The sequence below is a fragment of the Ictidomys tridecemlineatus genome, chromosome 4, assembly GCF_052094955.1.
Source record: "Ictidomys tridecemlineatus isolate mIctTri1 chromosome 4, mIctTri1.hap1, whole genome shotgun sequence".
In the NCBI taxonomy this organism is placed as follows: domain Eukaryota; kingdom Metazoa; phylum Chordata; class Mammalia; order Rodentia; family Sciuridae; genus Ictidomys; species Ictidomys tridecemlineatus.
In genome coordinates this window covers 46,925,302-46,940,767 of record NC_135480.1, presented here as the reverse complement: position 1 = coordinate 46,940,767, position 15,466 = coordinate 46,925,302, and the positions used below count along the sequence as shown (strand labels likewise).

The 15,466-nt window shown below is 44.0% G+C and overlaps 1 long non-coding RNA gene across 1 annotated transcript in view; it reads right to left on the bottom strand.

The window, feature by feature from the left end:
- LOC144377085 (uncharacterized) overlaps positions 1 to 9,758 on the bottom strand; it is a 71,667-nt gene extending 61,909 nt beyond the window's left edge. Inside the window, exons 1-3 of the long non-coding RNA XR_013437741.1 lie at positions 9,266 to 9,758; positions 4,568 to 4,631; positions 892 to 962 (exon numbers count right to left, since the gene is read on the bottom strand). This is a non-coding gene — a long non-coding RNA (uncharacterized LOC144377085). The remainder of the gene's footprint in view (positions 1 to 891; positions 963 to 4,567; positions 4,632 to 9,265) is intronic.
- Positions 9,759 to 15,466: the final 5,708 nt, after the last annotated feature.

Sequence of the window (15,466 nt, the reverse complement as noted above, 5' to 3'; positions counted from 1 at the left end):
CAAAAGGCGATGCTAAAAGGTTGTGAGAACTAGAGGGAGAGACAAGGAAAATTGCCTTTCAGAGGTCTCAAAGAGATTCTGTATATAATTAAACAGCGCAAGTCTGTGCAGAGTGAATGTGACGCTTGGCACATGCTTTCAGAAGTAACTCTCTGAAAAGCAGTTATTTAAGCCTTGAAGGTAGACAAGCTCTGCCTCGCAGAATCCCAAAGGCAATATACTTGATTCTTGCCATCATCCTGCATTCCTCCAAATATAAGCTAGATGAGGAAGAGAAATAAATAATACTAACCCAGGAAGATTTCCTGGTGCTTCTGATTTCTGTACGGAGGCAGTAGACAGGGATACAGTGAATAGATTCCCTCAGAGAAAGAATGTAAACAAGGTCTCTAAACTGGAGGGTAGGAGTCAGGTGTCCTGTGTTATGCAAATTGGGTGGACCGAGCACCTACCCAGGTTAGAAGGCTACTCTGGCTGATCTCTCTGCCCTCTGAGGTTGTGCTGTGTTCTGGAGAGCTAGTCAATTGTGTAGCAGTCTGCAGAGGTCAGCAACAATACTGGGCCAAACACTGCAGGATTTAATCCAAAACAAAGGAAAATTTGACTTCAAAGTGTTTTTCCTGTCTCAATAAAAGGTAGGATGTCAAAAACCTGTGCTAAAGCTGCAACTCAAGAATGGGGAGCAAGGTTAGCTGAGCCTTTTGATTTTTTTAATAGGAGTATGCAAGTTTGGGGTCAAGTAGAAGAGCTCAGTGTGTAGTCAAGTTAAGCCCCAATTCCAAGGGTCTTCAGTCTTCACTTTTTACCAAGAAGTGATCGGCTTACCCAGTATGGAAGTGTTGAACAGGTATCTCAAGTCTATGAGTTTAAAAAAGATCCAAAACTTCTTACCTGCCTGACAAGTCACCTCCTTTTTTCCCTCCTGCTCAAAGTCATGCAGCAGTCCCCTTGGTCTCTGAGACCTGAGGTGGGAGAGAAGGGGAGGTGGATTGTCATCCTTCCCAGAACAAACACCATGAAGAAAAGTGTACACAGTCTACCCAGAGGTCTCTTTTTAACATTTGTATTACTTATATTTTAAGTTGAAATGACCTTCTGTCCACTTGGACTGTCTTCCTGTGGACTCTCTGTAAAATAATTATATTGTATCAGGGGGAAATCCTGGATAAGATTCTCCATCAACAAAAACCCTAGAGCCAATCTAATGGTATCTATTAATTTGATAAGATTTTCTGGACACATATCATACATTCAGTGATAAACTCTCTTACTGGAATAAAATTCCAAATATACCCCGTAGCACTAGCCTTCCAGTTTGGAAAGGCAGTGGTCAGGGGCTTCCACCAACTCTGTCATTAGCACTCCTCTGGCTGGAGCTCATTCCTCATCTCCTGACACTCTATCTTAGGCTCATTTTTTTGTTAATACTCGTTCTCTAACATGCATGTACTTACATACACACATAAATCAGTTCAAATAAAGATCGATTCCCAAAAAACCCTGTAAAACAACAAAAAAAATATTTTTTTAAAAAAATGATGGGCATATAATATTCATTTCCGCCCCCCTCCCAGTACAATCTATATATACGTCTTCACCCCATGAATATTGGGTTTGGCCCTGCTACTTGTATCCAATAGGATGTTAATGAATGTGATATGAGCAAAAACATGAAATGTTTTGTATCTCTGCCACTACAATGCAAAGAGCAAGACCCCACTAGCTCACTGGCCCAAGGAGGAGGGACCCCTGGGGAAGAATTGAATGCAGGCTGCAGGTTCAAGTCCAACCACATATGTACAGGACCTTCTCCTGTGACAAAAAGCTTGTTGCCCTCTAACATAGTCCTTTTGGATAGATCCAATTTTTATAAAGTACTTCCAAGTATTACCATCGATTTAGATTATCGGACAGGGTCTGACTTACCAGGGCCTGACATGATTTTCAGACCTCATGATGGAGCAAAAAGTGATATGCAGTCAGTAGAAATCATACCTCAAACTCCGAATTTTGATCTTTTCCTAGGCTAGCAATATCCTGACAGAGACTCTCTTATGATTCTGAGCAGCAGCAGGGAACCATAGCCCCCAGTCAGACGTTAGACCACAAGCATAAAAAAAAAAAACCCTATAGTCAACAGCATACTGTGTGTCTATGCTCTCATGTTTGGTGGGTTAGGTGTGTCCAAGGCATTTTCAGCTTATGATTTTTTCAGCTTATCATGAGTTTGTGGGGTATCACCGTTGTAAGTCAAGGAGCACCTCTTTATCTAAATCTGCTACCCTTTCTTTTCAGTTCCGTTTAATTTTCCCAAGATAAGGACTCCATCTTATTTGTTCTTTATTTACCATAGCCAGGCTGAGTTGGGAGTAGGAACATTTTCTGGAACATTAAGAAATGAGGATGTGTATTTTTACTCTCCAGTTGCAGACTCAGAGCTACGAAGGATCTCAGACGATCCTGTTAAACCCTCACTACTAACTGCTCCACAGGTAAGGAAAATGAGGCCCCAAAGGGACAATGAGTCCTCTGATGTCCCTGAGCACGAGGTCAGAACCAGGATTCTGAAGCCCTGAGCCAACCTTCTTTTCTACAGGTTTCGTCAATAGTAGAGTTCTAAGGTGGGGTTTGTTCTCTGATCTGGGAAGGTAGTGAGGGCCATCAGGTGGTAACACATGAGGGAAAGGTGGCTGATGCATGAGCTTTGGAATGAAACAAATGTGAGTACAAAGACCAGTTCTGGAATTTATATAAAACTGTGCCACTGGACACTTTACTCAGCATCTCTGAGTCTCTGTGCCCTCACAGGACGATAATAGCAAAGTTACTGTGAGAGAAAGTGAGATGAAGTATAAAAAGCACTCAGCACAGTACCTGGCAGAGGGCAGGAGCCAATTAAACGTGAACTCCCTTCTCTTCTCCGCAGAATACCTCCGGAGCTAAAACACTTCTCATGCACCAAGGAATTAACACCACTGTTATGAGATTAATTCACAGCAATGCACATGAAAACAGTGATTCGGATCATGGCAAAAAAAACTATAATTAAAGTATCTGGTATTGTCTGATTACAGGGTTGGCTTCACTCACTTTAGCACTTGGTGGGCAGAGAGCAGGCAGCCTAGACCAAAGCACGGCTTTATTTTCTGTGAGGTTTTTGTTCACTTCCCAGGACAGGGAGGTGGTTATTCCTCTGATCCTTGTTTTCCACTGACGAATCTGTGCCAGGGTGGGGTGGAGTAGAGAGGAAGCCTCCATTTACTGAGCATCGACTATGTGCCAGGCCCATGACAGACTCATTCTTACTTTAGGCTTGCAGAAATCCCAAAGGGTCAATGCACTACTCGTAGCTGCGCTTGACAAACCAAGAATTCTGAGGCTCATAGGTAAATTCAGTGAGTTATTCAAAGTCATTCCCAGCAAGGGATGGGAGTAGGATTTAATTCAAATCCACTGAACTTCAAAGGCTGCCTCCTATTTTAGGCACTAAATATACCAAGAAGTATGTAACAGGCCGTATTTTAAGTACTTTAAATATTACAGCAAACACTAGTAGTTAACTATTCAATTCTGTGCCCCACTTTTTGACTAAAAAAAACCAAACAAACAAACAAAAAAAAAAAAAACCAAGCTTTTATTCTGAGTAGTAATGTGCCCAACCATAGATCATTGTTTTCCCATTTGCTTTGTATCTAAGGAGGCCCAAATGATCTAGGACATGATTGGTTACGACTCATAGAAAATGTCCTAAAAAGATAATGATGTATTGGAGAGACAAGGCATTATTTTCCCTCCACATTCCTTGTTTTTTTTGTCTAGAATATGGACTGAGACTTGGTACCTGGCTGATCCTGTCAACCACAAAATTCAGGAGATGATGTTGAAGATGGAAGTAAGTTCTAAAGATGGTACAGAAGAGCGGCAGAGGAAGTCTCTGGTGCCTGTCATCTGAGGAGCTACTTGTCAGTACTGGAATTGCCCATTTTTACATGAGAGAGAAATAAGCCTCTACTAATTTAGATTATTTTTTTGTTGCTCTCGCAGCTGAACATAATCCTGTTTGGCCTACAATTTCCAGGTTTTCTTTCTATCCTCAGGTGAAATAGTTGAAACACAGAATGGTCAAGCAACTGACCCCTAGATCACGGAGCTGGCATGCAAGGGCGAGTGGATTTGAACTCAATCCAACTTCTGCAACACTCTTGCTCTTAATAATCATATTAGATTGCCGAGTCGGACTAGACATCAAAGACCATTTTCCCAAGCCGAAGAACTTTCAAGTCTCAGCGGAATTTTCCTTCAGAATCAAACTTTATTTCTGATGGCTTGAGCCCTATTTGCATCTGGCATGAGGTTAGTTTTTCACTTTGTAAGAAATAACATTCTAATGGGTTTTTAAGGGCCCAGAAGACTTGTTAGCCATTCCCTGGCTGCCGCAGGACAAACTCATTAAAAACATCTGAACAAAACCAACAGAACTTGAAGGGCAACAAGAAAATGAAGACACTCCGCGGGTGGGGTTAGAGAATCCATTCAGTGAATCACAGATGTTAGCGGACCCACTCACCCAACTATAATTGGGACTCGGCGTCCAGGACATGTTGCTTCTTCACATTCCAGGATCACCTAGGCTGGGAACAAGCGTTACAGTCACTTCCTCATTTTATCAGAATCTCTGTCAATAAAACAATCTGGATATCCCTGGGGTTTTCTCTTAGCAGGATTTTACCTCTATCGAAAAAGAGCTTCCTAAGCAAATGAATGAAGCAAACAAGATTGGAAGAGAAATGTTTACAGAGCTAAAGAGACTAAATTATTTGGCAGCCCTGGAAAAAATGTCCAATTAGAGCAAAACATGGTTTACTCAGAGTTCTGCAGATTGGAGGTTGCTGTTTTCTTAATTGGATCTGTAAAATGGGGATAGTCATGTTGACGTCTCAGGGTGCTGGTAATAACGCATGAGAGGTGACTTAGCACAGAGACTACCACAGAGGCTTGTGATGTGCTTATATTCTTTTAGAAAGCTCTAGCACCCAGCTAGGACTGATCACCATGTTCTCTTTTCCCACCTCTGGGAAGTCGTCTGCAGAGGATACAGAGACTATTTTCAAAATAATGAGCAAAGAAAAGCAGCAAATCTTTCATTGCCCCCAAACAAGTCAAGCACAGAGCAGAAAGCATTAGCCCTGGTATCTGCAAATAATCTTGCAGATTTCCAGGTTACCTGGTGTTTGGAAGCCCCACCCGTGAGCAAATCTCCTGACCCCTGGACCATATCAAGAGGTAGCACAGCATAGTGGAGAATGAACTTCATTGGCTTTAACAAATCCTTGTTCTTCACCTACTTGGCTGTGTTGGTTAAACATTTCCAAAATAGAGCTAGTAATCATGCCAGTAGTTGATTATGGTGAGAGCTCAATCAGGTAATGCATGTAAAGGGCTAGAAGCATATCTAGCACATAGATAGTGATTCATAATTAGATGCCAGTGTTAGTGGCTACAATTATTAGGGCAGGGTCTCGCATGGTTTTCCTTCTCCCTTTTCTTCTAGGACTCTAACTCTTGGATATTAGTGGCAAAGAGGGCTTCATAAGAAAGGAACCTAGCACAGAGATAGACTCAAAGGGAGGCCCTAAAAAAGAAGTTTGTTAGGATTCCATGAAAAGATTAAAACCTAAATTTTGGAGTGTGGTCCATTTGCATTTCAATCCTAGTTTTTCTGATAACTAGCTTGCTCAGTAACCTCCAGCAAGATCTAGAGTTACTTCAGAGTGCACATGTACATCTCTGTATCCCTGTGAGGTTTGCTAAGTGAAGAGTCAACGTACAAAGAAAAGAATCCTTAGGAGTTTCCACTTTGTGAGCAGTGACCTGCTCAGTTCTAAGGCTGTTCTGAACTGGCCGACAAGGAACAGGCTTAGGAATGGTTCATGTAATTTCATTTAAAGATCAGCATAACAAACCACCCCAAGCTTTAGTGACTTAAATCAGCAGCCCTTCATTTAGCTGATGACACGGAGAGTTGCCAATTTGATCTGGGCTCATTGGGGAAGTTCTTCTGCTGGTCTCAAATGGGTCCATTCATATATCTGCAGTCAATTGCCAGTCAGCTGGGTGGCCCTGCTTCAGAGTTAGCTGGCTGTTGTCAGGGGCATAGAAGCAACAGGGCTTCACGTCTCTCATTCAGCAAGTGAGCTCAGGCTTAATTACATGGTAAAGGTCATGGGGTTGCAACAAAAGCAGAATGAGGAGTCCAATACACAAACATTTTGGGTGTTTTTCTTCTTGGTCACAATGACCAAAGCAAATCATGTAGCCAGATCCAAAGTAGTGTATAGGGAACTTTCCAAGGGTGTGGATATCGGGGAGGTATGGAACAATCAGGAGTCATTATTGCAACAATCTCCCACAATCACCACAGAACCTGTTGGGGGAGAAGAATTTCTGAAATAGATACCTTGTGCACATGAGGCCAAGGTGACGTTCCTCTTAGTGAGCTCTAAGGAAAACCATTCAGCCCAGTGCTCTGGCCAGTCTGACTAAAGTAACTATTTTCTTCCCAACCAATCAAAAGTTTGTATCTTGCATATGGGTTTCCTCGATCTGCAAATTAAGGTCCCTAGAACAGGTGGTTTCTAAATCCCTTTATATGCTCTGATATTCTATGATTCTATGCTTTTCCCTTCCAATCTGAAAGCATATGAAGTTCATCCCAAGAAAGCTCTGTCTCCTTATCCAATAAGGCAGACATGAAATTTCAGTCCAATTTAAAGAGCAACTGGTCAACCATGAGGATTCTATGATCCAACCATGGATTCAAATGCCTCAAGAAATAGCAAGCTCCCGGTTACTGGAGGCGATCGACTGGTTACAGCCATTTTGGAAATGAGGTAAAGCTGTGGTTTTGATTCTGTTTCTATGGAAGGACATCAAAATTTTCATGTTGCTCCCAGGGGCTCTCATGCCCACTGGGGCAGGTCATACAGAAAAGTGGAATCTGCCCCTGTATTAGGTAAAGTAGTTAGAATAGATTAGATTCACTCACCAACAAACGAGCACTTACTACAAACAAATCAAAGTATTTTCACATCCTACAACTTCCTTAACCGTGGTGCCAGTGACCTTTTTTTTTCCTCAAAGGGAAGAGCATATGCTCTGAGAGGTAAGAATATTAGCTCAAATCACTCCCAACCAGTACATGTCTGAGTGGTTCTTTCATCATACTCTTAGTGACCTTGCTTTCTTTCCTTCTTTCTGTCCATCATTCTTCATTTGTTTAGTCTTTCGGTTATTCATTCTTCCTCCCTCTTGAAATTTCTGTCGAGTGTAGGGAAAGAAAAGCATTCGCTATTCCCAGAATATGGTGGCACCTCATCTTGCACACCTTAAGGTTTGGGAGAGAATTAAATTAGATAACATAGGTGACACCCTGAGAGCAGTACCTGGAACTCTCCGTGGAGCCTGAGTAATATTAGTATTTGAAGGGAAATTTGAGGCTTTTGAAATTGAACCTGAGCACAGAGAATCTGAGACATCCAATCGGAAAGAAACACATAGAAAGGGTGAGAGGGCAGTGACCAGAGCCCTGCATCCTTGAACCCTGTGTCTGTTTCCACATTCCTGAGGAGAGTGGGGACATCCTGAGCCAAGATGCCTCAGGGTGGCCAAAGGAGCAGGTGACACCCACTGAGTCTTACCTCTTCCTATAGCTTACGCCAAGACTGACCAGCTCCTTGAAATTGCTGGTCTTTGGAAGAAATGTGCATTTCTGGAGACTTCCAAAAAAGTGCACAGCTGAGACCAGAGTGGGGGCTTGACTCCCTGGAGGTGGGGTCAGGACAAGCAGGCAATGGAGGGATTAATCCTCTCTCCCTGCTCTGTGCTCCCACAGCCCCTCCTGATGGTCCTCTTGGGCAAGACCTAAAACAACCCCACACAGCCTGTCACTCACAAGTGGCTGACATCTGGTCTCCAGAAAACACTCAACTAATTCCTGCCTGGCAAACTCGGGGAGTGTGGGTCACACCCAACAGCTCACCACCTTCTCCGTGGCTCTGAGGACATGACAGCTAGCCAGGTCCTAGTGTGGGCCCATGAGAATTCTAACTTGCATCAAACCTGACCACCCCATGGCAGGGGACATGCAGCAGTTTTTTTTTTGCATGGTCTTTGTCACACCCCTCTTCCTTGGAAGGACAGAGGACAAAATATTCTCTAAAAAAAGAATCCTTTTAAGCAATTGTTTTAAAGTATTGTGTTGATGGGCTGGGCCTGGGGCTCAGTCGCAGAGCACTTGCCTCGTATGTGCCTCATATTTTTTATAAATAAATAAATATTTCATTTATTTATTTATAAAAATAAATAAATGAAATAAAGATATTATATCCATGTATAACTAAAAATAAAGATATTATGTCCGTGTATCACTAAAAAAAAATTTTTTTAAAAAAGTATTGTGTTGATAAGGCAATTCTTAAGATAATGCTAAAAAGAGATTTGAGGTAGTGGGATGAAAGGCATCACTGAGGTGTCTCGTGAAACAGGTGGTCCACCTTTAATGTGCTAGTGTTAGGAAAAGCATTTGCTATTGCTTGGTTGAGAGCAAGGGCCCAGCTTTGCCAACACCCTCTATTACTGAAATGTAGCTCGCCCTGGGTCCAGACCTGCATGTCCTGGCACAGAACACCCCAAGCACATGGACATCTGGGAGCCTCTGCCATTCCAGAAGCATTGTTAGGACCCCAGATAAATGATTTGGCACAAAGGGGTAAAGCATTGGCATCCAGAGTCGAGCTAGTGCTTCCAGTGTGCTGAGGGTTTTTGTTTCTGCTTTTGTTTTGTTTTAATACAGAATCTCATTTTAAAAGGATGGCAAAAAAAGACAATTTTACACCATCCTTAATGCAGTTTGGTGCCTCAGTTTACCAGGTGATCCTTTCACTGTTCTCCCTAAGTGGTTTTCTGTTCCTGGAAGGCCCTTTCCCTGCATCTCTCCCCACTGTGGTCCTTGCAAATCCAACCCCAGTCCTTTCCATGACACCTTCCCTGGTCTTTCCTCCACCACAACCACCTTCACCCCGAGTCAGAATTTCATCACATGTGCATTCATGCTGTTCCATAGTTTTCTCATCTGTAAAATGGGCATAAGGTAGTCTCCACCCCACAGGGTTATTGTGGGAACCAGACAGAGTGCTTAGAGTGAAGTTAAGCACGTAGTAAACAAAGCTCGATAAAACAACTGCTGCTGTCAGTGGATGTGACTTACCTCCTTCGCTCTGCTGTGAGCTTTTGCAGGATGAGGTCTTCATCTCTGGACCCGAGAGCCTGACAGACAGCCTTGATACCCAGATACTCAGGCTCAGGAGAATGATTGACGTATGATTGCAGGAGTGGCAAGAGCTAGTGACAAGAGCCATCACGGAGCCAACAGACACCCTGCTCCTTACCCGTGCACCTGCCTGGCTGTCTTTCTGGGATACCCAGCACCAGGAGACTATTGTCCAAAGCCAGGCACCCTATTCAGCCAGCAGCCGCCAGAGAGGCTGATGCGCAGGCTGACAGTCACCAAGGCTGCCTTGGGGGCTGTACTCCTCGGGCGCTGGTACAGATGGAACCTGTGTTCCTGGCAAATGGAGGGGTGGGGGGTGGGGGGGTTCAGCATTTCTGCGAGTCCCGTCCTGGGCACCCATTAAAGTAACGAACACAGCACATTTGACTTTTTCTGGTCTCTCTTGCTTCTCGGCACGGACGGTGCGTAATGGATGTCAGACTTCAAATTTCTTATCATGTTGTTTATATCTAATAAGTGAATCGCCCTGTTTTTTTAAAAAGTCAGCTTTTAAAAATACTGTGTTTGAACATCTGTCAAGGGCTGGGGATTAGCTGAATAGGCACTGGATGCCAGGATATTATATTCTCTCTTATCCTTTATACTGTAATTATCTTGATCCTCAAACAACTCAGCACCAGTTACAACCACTTTCGCAGACTTGTTGTTGCTGCAAATTCAAAAAATTATTTTATTTGAATCTAAATTAAACTGATATGTAACAAGGTTTTTTTTTTCCATGCGAAGTCTCAAAAAACAGTATCTGCAGATGATTAAAAAACAGTAAAACACGGACAATTTCAAAGTTTATTTCAAGAATAAACTCATGAAAATTCATCTAATTATGCAGCAGTGTACCAAAAATAATCTTTTCCAAACCTAAATTTGTTTAACAAAACACACAGTCAGCTAAGCCAAATGAAAGCAAACGTGTGTTTATGCCATAGTCACCCCCCCTTTCCCCGGCTGCTCCGGTGGGCACGAGGGCTTGGCAGGGTTCAGAAGCCTGTGGGTGGCTTCTGAGTTCTGACGCTTTGCTCGTCCTCATTTCTGATGAGGAAGCCACTGGCGTCCACTGGTCACAGAGATGGCCCCTGTGGCTGCTCATGTGAGTGGTCTCTGTTCCTGGCATGGTGGAGAACTGGAGCAGACAGGATCTAGGGCATGTGACTCTCAGGAACTTAAAGGGAAGGAGAGGCCACCAAAATAGAAACATAAATCCCTGCACTGGGCAGCATCCAATTATGATTAATAATAATGATAACAGCTGCTGTTTATTGAGCTCTCACAATGGGTCAGGTATTTATTTTTAAATTCATTTATAAACTATATTAATTCACTATTTATTTTGAAATTCATTTATTTTTAAATTTATCCATTTTTATAGTCGATCCACATAACCAAACTGGGAACTGATTACCATTGCCCCTACATTACAGACGCAGAAACCGAGCTTCAAAGGCAAATAGCTTGTCATGACCACACAAGTGATTGGCTGTGCTGGGATCGGAATCTGCATCGTGTCAAGAGCCAAGCTTATAGTCTGTTAGCGTCTTCAGTGTCGGTTCAGCCCGGGCCAGTCTCTTTAAGGGAATCCTTGGGAACCCCAGCTCTCCTATTCCAAATCAAGTTTCAGGTCACTCTGTATCTCAGTGCCACATAAAACTTAAGGTAAAACAAAAATTCCCAGACTTGTAAAATATTATTATTCCATCCAACTAAACATCTTCCGAGGGTCGAAATGTGTTTATTTCATTCGTCATTGCATCCCTAGTACCTCCCCTAATAATACCACTCACCGCGTTTGGCATATGGCAGAGGCCACTAATGTGGGGGCAGAGACATAAGACAAGTTTCCTTCCCGTTGGTTGTTTATAGCTCTTTGGGGAAGAAAAAGCAAATTACTGTGAGCAGATGAGAGAATAACCCAGCGAGAGCGTCCTCTGAGAGATGATAATTAGCTGCTGATGGGCAACCTATCCACACTGTCCCCACCATCTGGGTGTCTCAGTTCCCTAGTTCTGTAAACCTCTCTGAACTTCTGTAAGCGAGGCGTCATAAGGATCTCCCTCTGCTACCCTCTCGGCACTGTTGTGATGACCCGGGAAGTTCAGAAAGGCCTGTCACAGGCTGTATGACATGTCACGGCGCTCAGGACGACTTGTTCTAGAAACAACAAAGCTGGGGAAATGAGGCTGGCCACACGGGAAGGAAGGGCCAGAGGGTCCACCAGGAAGGAGAAGCCCCTCTCTGCCGTGGATTACAACGTCTCCCAGGAGGGACAGGCAAACGGAGGGCTACACCCAGTTCATCGCCTGGGTTTCCAGAGGCCTGCAGCCTCCCAGGGATTCTCACTCACTCTGCCGCGTGCCTCCCAGTGGCAACGTGAGGCACTCACTGGATGTTTTTAAAATCAAGTTCATCTGTCTCCACAGCAATAAATGAACTGAGTAAATGGAGGGATTTCAAAACTCACTTAAAAAATCCACCTTGCTACAGAACACAGAGCAAACCAAACCGCCCAGACAACCAGCTCCACCCTTAGGGGCTGTGTGCTGGACCTTTCCTCTCTCTGGGGTGGGGAGTGAGGAAGGGGCCTGGTGGCAGGGGACAATGAATGGTAGAGGAAGACCCACAAGGAACACCTCCCCTCCTCCAGGAAGAAGGAGCCGGGGTTTCCAGGACAACAGAACCACCCCTCAGCCCTCACGTTCTCTGACACATGCTTTATAAAATTGCCTCCTACAGGAGGTTCTCTCCTCTCGGCTTCCGTCTATTAATTCACCAAGTATCTTTGGCCCCTGCTGCCAGCCAGGCACAGTGCTAGTCCCTGCTGCGCCTTCAGGATTTTCTAACTTAAGGGACTTTGGCGAGTCCCTGAAACTTGCTGATCCTCAGTCTATCTAACTGTGAAATAGACATCATTTGCTATGCCTCCCAGGATTATAGGATGGAATGAGATTAAAATGGTTGGCACCCCGCCTGACATCTCGTGATTAAAAGAAATGATGGTTAATACATTGAAGTTTTTTTAAAAAAGGAAAATTTCTAGATCTAGTAATGGGTTAGGTTACAGGAAAAAAAAATAATGATCGTTGGAATTTGAAAATAATGCATGCACATGTCAAAAAAAAAAAATCTTTTAAAAGAAAAAGGATGTGATTGGGATGATCCCTGTCTGAAAACCTCTCACTGTCAACTATCCATTCCAAATGAGCCCTAGCTCCTGAGACCCTGGGCACCTCTGCAGACCCATCTCTCTCAGCCCTCTCCCCTGCCTGACACAGGTGGAGTTATCAGTAGTTCCTTCAGGCCTGCCTGCCTGCACACAGCTATTCCCTCTGCTTGCAGAAGATGGGAAATAGACAAGAGCTAGCTCAATATCAGCCCCTCTGGGAAACCCCCGGGAGGGCCCTCCTGTCCAGCAGTTTTGTTCTCTCCTCTCGTCCCCCAGCACCTGGACAAACACCTGAAGCAGTGTTCTTTGTGCAGAGCTGAGTAGGAGCTCCTTAAGGGAAGTGGCCTGTGGGTTCACTGATCCTGTGTCTGGGGGCCTCCAGCCAGTGCCTGACACAGGGGCCTGGTGAGGGTGGGGAGAGGGAAGGAGATCCAGTACTTCTGGGCAGCAGTTCCTAAAGGTGGGGGTGGATCCAGGGATCGGTTGCTAAGAGTCACCTGGAGAAATTCTGAAAGCAAAACAAAACACACGCATAGCTCCCACCTCCTGAGAGTCTGCTGGTGTGTGGGCCCCAGGCAAAGATGGATTTAGTGTGAAGCTAATGAAGTTTACACTTGAAGGCCCTTCACTTGCACAGCCTCTTCCAGGGCCCTGAGAGGAACTCTAGCAATTTCTTATTCATAATTTTATATTTAAACAAAAAACACTTTCCATATGGAATGAGTTCAGGCCCTGCAAAACCTGGATTAACCTCTGGCTCCAGGACCCACAGTTTTAATATGCTTGTCAAGTGATTCTGATACACAGCCAGCCTTGGGGATTGCTTGCTACTCTACATGTAATGCACAGACCAGAAGCATCAGGATTATGGGGCAGGAGGTGGGGTGTTAGAAATGCAGAATTGCAGGCCCCCCACAGACCTGCTCTATCTGAATCTGCAATTGTAACAAACTCTCTGGGCAGTTTCAACAAGCAAAAAAAAAAAAATTAAATTTGAAATAAAATTGTGAAGCCCTGCTCTAATAGTTTCTCTGAGAGAAAAGTTCTTTCCAGGTGTGAGATCAAGGAGGACTTCTTGGAGGAGGTGAGATTTGAACCAAGCCTTCAAGCAGAGACAGTGTTTGGGTATGTGACGAACATTCCAGCAGAGGGAACAGCATCCGTAGGATCATGGAGATGAGAAGACTGAGGATGTGTACGCCTGGTCTCTGACTTTCTTGTTAGAACCAACAAAGAATCATGGGCAGGTTGTCTGGGTGGGAGGGAGGAAGGGAGGCTGCTGATATTGGATGCTAATTAGAGAGCAATGTGGAGTCTTGGTGTTACACTGAAAAAGATATAAAGAGATCAAACTGCAAAAGCAAAATATCCCCTAGGATGCGAAGCTGGTCGCTGATATTTATTCATACTCTGGCACAGATTATTTATGTCCATGTCTTTTCTGAAAAAAAAAAAAAAATCAAAGAAGGGAAGGGGCAGGGAGCCAGAAGAGAGGCCAAGAGCACTCTTGAGGGAGGCCCTGCATTTTTTCCTGCCCTGGAAGGTGGGTAAGAGTGTCTGTCCTGCTCCTATGGTGTCTGTCCAGTGGGATTCCTTGCTGACTGTGGCTCACAGAGCGAGGGAGCTGGGAGGGGCCCAGGTGAGTCCTGTGAATTCCCCTGTCTTCCCAGTCCCTGCGGGCTCCACTTGACAGCCTCTTCTGTTTAGCTCATCCCTGTAACCCCAACAAAAGCTGCCTGCAGGGTTGGAAGGAGGATTAAAGGGGATAATAGAGCAAAGTACCTGGAATAGATGAGGATCTGAAAATTACAAGTCGTCCTTAGAACCTTGGAGTCAGAGTTCCTGGTGCACGAGTTTCTCTAAGCTATCTCCGGGACCAAATTCTAAGTCATGGTAAATTCTCAAAGAATGCTTAATGGGACAAACAGCCCAAATACCACTGAATGGAGAATATTCCATTTGGCCTGAGAATGAGTTTTGTCAAGACGGTGATATGGTGCACACCTGAATGACATCACCAATAATAATGAACACTGACTACATGTTGATCACTGTGCTAAGCATCTTACATACAGCGACTCGTTGAACACCACCATGCACATGAGGAAAGGAAAGCTCAAAGCAGTTAACTATTTTGCTCAAAGTTCCATCAGTATTAGGAGGTAGAGAAGGAGACCGAACTCGGTATCAAAGTGAGATCAAAGCAAGTGCTCAACCCCAAAGCCTGAGATGTACACCACAGGTGAAATCCATTCCATGCTGATTTGGCTTCTCTCCTCCCTTCCCCACTTTACTCAGAGTCAATATCATGTTTCCAGTTTATGGAATTGTAGTCTTATAAAGGCAGAGAAGGAGAAAACATAGGGGTGATTTTGTTCAATGGTGCTGTCTTAGAGAAGCAGAAATAGAGGCCCAGAAAGGTTTTTGACTTGCCCAAAGTAACACAGCATAAAAGTGCTGGGCCCCAGGTTTAGGTTTCTTGACTCCTTACAACATAGCTTATACATTAAGATAAAAGCAAAGACTAAAGACAGGAGATTGTCTTGTTTTACTCTACCTTTCCTTTTTCCCATCCTGTCCCAAACATTGGTGTTCTGCTCTCTTCATTTTCTTATTCATTTATCTGTTGGCTCAGTGAGTATTTATTGGTGCATCCCTAGTGAAGTAAGTTACACCCAGGGAAGAGGCAAGGACTAGAATAAGTAAGAAAGAACAAGAGAGAAAAAAAGAAAAAGAAGCAATGATAGAGAAGGATAAGGAAAGAAAGTAAAGAAAGAAAATGAGAAAGAAAAGAAGGAAGAGAGAGGGAAAGAAGAAGAAAGGGAGGGGAGAGAAGGGAGGAAAGAAAGAATCAGTAACTGAGCACTTGCTATTAGACAGGCACTTTTCTAAGCATCTTGCGTGTATTAACTCATTAATCCACACAGAAACCCTGCAGGGGAGTCGCCGCTACCATCTCC